The sequence below is a fragment of the Pteropus vampyrus genome, unplaced genomic scaffold (assembly GCF_000151845.1).
Source record: "Pteropus vampyrus isolate Shadow unplaced genomic scaffold, Pvam_2.0 Scaffold13, whole genome shotgun sequence".
Taxonomy (NCBI): Eukaryota; Metazoa; Chordata; class Mammalia; order Chiroptera; family Pteropodidae; genus Pteropus; species Pteropus vampyrus.
The window spans coordinates 9006150-9009805 of NW_011888794.1; the positions used below are offsets into that span (position 1 = coordinate 9006150).

General features: G+C 29.9%; 1 pseudogene; it reads right to left on the reverse strand.

Annotated features, from left to right (window-relative positions):
• Positions 1-3124: 3124 nt before the first annotated feature.
• On the reverse strand, positions 3125-3243 carry LOC111733251 (annotated as a pseudogene).
• Positions 3244-3656: the final 413 nt, after the last annotated feature.

Consider the following 3656-nt stretch of genomic DNA (forward strand, 5'->3'; position numbering starts at 1 on the left):
CATAAATCCCACAGCAGATTGACAATCAGGCAATGCACACTGTTGTAAATATGAATTGTTTACAAGATTATATTTTCCATATGTATGTCCTAATTGATCTGATATTTTCTTCCAAAAGATTTAACTTACTGTGGGTTTACCCCAAGCCATCTCATATGTAGAATCGGATATAACAAATTTAATCAAATAACATTTTAGCACAAATCTGTCTCGCTTTCAGTATTTTATATTATATGAGTATCTCTTCCTTTTTAAGGAAATCAACATGGTAATTTTGTCATAGACAGAAAACTAAAATGCATTGATGATCTTCCTAAGTTTTGAACACTAACACTTGAAAAAAATGTTGATAGATACGAATTAGACTTCCTGGTCAATCAGATTGAGTGCCTTTGTTTACATATCAGCACTACGGCCTACAGAGGCAATGGTTCTTCTATTTCTATGTTAGGTCAGGATTGCATATTTCTTGAAGTCAGAGATTCTGTTCAATGATAAGCATTTCCTATATTATTTAACATCTGGATGACTACACAGTGGATACAATTTGTGAAGATGTATCACAGAAAATATATCCCAGGTATTGCATTGTTTTATACCTGGTTTCTTGAGTTCATGTATTTGGGGGTCACAGGAATACAAAAGATTTAAACAAGGAGGAAAGAATTGTAGGTGCGATAGAGTCACGAAAGGGAAATCGATGCTATTTTTTGTGTATGATTTAAAATTTTTTATTTACATTAAACTATATATGTAGCTGAGCCAGAAGTTTAAAAGATTATTAAATATTGTATTTACTAATATGTCTGAAGAGAGAAAAAATGGAGAATAGACAATTTGCTACAAATTGCTTAAAAATATTAGTCAATGAAATAAAAATATTTTTAATGAAATAAAAATATGTTACTATTTAAAAATGAGAGCAATTAAATTATAGAAATTCTATTGTGTGTTTACTATCACAAGTTAGGTTGTATAGATAGATGTTCACAATTGAGTATATGAAGATTTGTTTTATAATTACATTTATATGATGATGGTCACTTCTTTTCAGTGTGCTCTCTACAACTAGCTACATGGTCACTAGGAAAAATAAATTTTTTCCTTTTACTGAGTTGATGGCTTTTGTTGGATTTATTTGTGGCTATCATTTGTTTTATAATCCATTAGCTAAATAAGCACACATCTAATGATTTTGATGCTTTTGGTTTTATCACTCAGATAATATTATAATAAAATCACAGAGTCAAAATGGTGATCATGCAAAAATTACTGATATTTTTAATTTTTAAACTTAAGTCAATGTTATATAGAAATAACTAGAATAACAACACTTGTTAGGAGAGTACAATATTAATTCTATATATGTTCCAGTGCTGATTTGTTCTATAATTTTATGCTTAGGTCTTATGGTCACCTCTTCTCCTTGAATACAGATTTAATGGACTAGCACGCAAACACAAACTAAGTCATATAGCCATGTGATTAGGAATTACTAGCCTAGATGAACTTGCTCTCTTATCTATGCAACCACACAAATGAAGAATTGGAAAAGAATATATGCCCAAGGAAACGGATTAACCTTCAGTGTAGTGATCTTGCCATAGTAAATGTGAATTTGTGGAAGAAAGAATGGTAGATTCATACAAATTAGATATCAAATCTTCCTATCATGGAGTTGGAAAGGTTGCCCAAAAAGCATGTGTGATGTGACATGTCTTCACTATGGGCTTAAGGCTAAGGTCTCAATAATAGCCTCTTCTGCTGCTCACAGATACAAATGCAAACTACGAAGGTCAGAATCAATTTATTTTAATCTGTGTATTTTTTTTTTTCAAATAACTAGATCTTGCAACTCAATACTAAAAGAACTAACCAAATTTGGGTACAGTTTTCTTCTACTCTTTACATACCTTAGTATTCCACTTACATGTCTATTGATTGGTTTTTAGTACCATCCGAAATCATTTAATATAAAAGACTTTATTTCTATGCTCCTTCCCTATTGCTATCACAATGCTTCCCATATTATAAGGAATTTAGTAACTAGTCATTGAATTATTGATTTCCACGTCTAGAGGACCATAAAAGCATTTCTTAAGGAAACCACTAATCCAATTAATTATAAATGAAAATCATATCTGGTTCTTTGTTGCAAATTAGATACGTCAAAATTGAATATTATATTTTGATTGATAGTATTTTTTCAAAAATCTGCAACATGAAATTCCTAACTCTCAACTTTCTAGGTTTCTGAATTACATTGAAAGAGTTGCACATTTTACAGTGTTAGCAAAATTAATTTTATTTTTAAGAATATATGTCACCCATAACACACATGAACACATATACACATATAAGCAACTTTATTATAGTATTCACACATCTGGGATGTGAATCTTTGAAATTTGACTTTATTTAAAACTTGATGACAACTTCTGAGTTTATTTTTCTGGCATGAACATATTGTCTTAGAAGACAAATATTCTAAATCTCTAACCCTCAAATTCTGTTGAAATGAGTAACCAAAGGAGAAGAGGATTGGCAAGAAAAATGTGAAATAGGTTCAGTCATATTATTATAGCTTCAAATTAAGTAAGTCTTAAAGAGAAATTCTAAGGGGCCAGATTGAACTTGCTAAAATAAAATTTTACGTTTGAGTACCGGCCCTTATATATCTAAACATTTTGCTATCTTTCAATAAATTAAAGATTCAAATACAAAACAAAATACTCAATCTTTTTAACTTCTTATTCTCCCCAGAGTAATCTGTTTCTAAAAAGTAAATATGTGATAATAAAATAATATAGAAATAGGCAAAACTTTAGTGTGCCTTCTTTGATTTATCATCAGATTCCATTATGTGCATTCTTCTACTTGCTTTCTTATAATTCGAAAGCTATTTTTTCAAATTTTTAAATTGTCCTTTTATTATTGTTAATAAATAAATTACGGAAGCAACATTTTGCCTTTGAATGATGATAATAATAAAAAAATAAAACATATCATTTCAGAAGTCATTTATATAAATACACCAATTATAGAACATAATGAAGGAATGTAACTTTGAAATTAATCCAATATACTGTCATGTAATACATAACTCTTTTTTTTTTTTTTAAAACACCTACAGCACCTGGTATTCCTAGGTGGTCTCCCATCCAAGTACTAACCAGTCCTGACCCTGCTTAGCTTCTAAAATCAGATGAGATCAGGCACGTTCAGGGTAGCATGGCTGTAGACTAATATGTGACTCTTTTCCCTCATATTTATATCAAATTGTCATTTGGCACATGTGTACTGTCTTTAGTATAAAAAATAACTTAAAATTATCAACACCAGTTATATGATTATTCTCAATAGTAGTCAATGGCTCCCTACTATTTAAGATCAAACTATTTAATATCACACACCTCATCCACAAATCATCTCCAACCAAATTACTTCCCCTTCAGAACAAACTTTGACCTTTATTAACATTTTACTTTTGCCTGTTTTTTTCTTGCTAACATTTTGCTCACCAACACAAAATCTACTCATTCGTAAAAGCCTAGTCCAAATTTCAATCCTAATCTAAAATGCTTGAAGCCAATTTATTTTTCTAAATCTCTAGTTTTTCTTTTTTTACCTTCAAGACCACTGATATTTAATAGTAT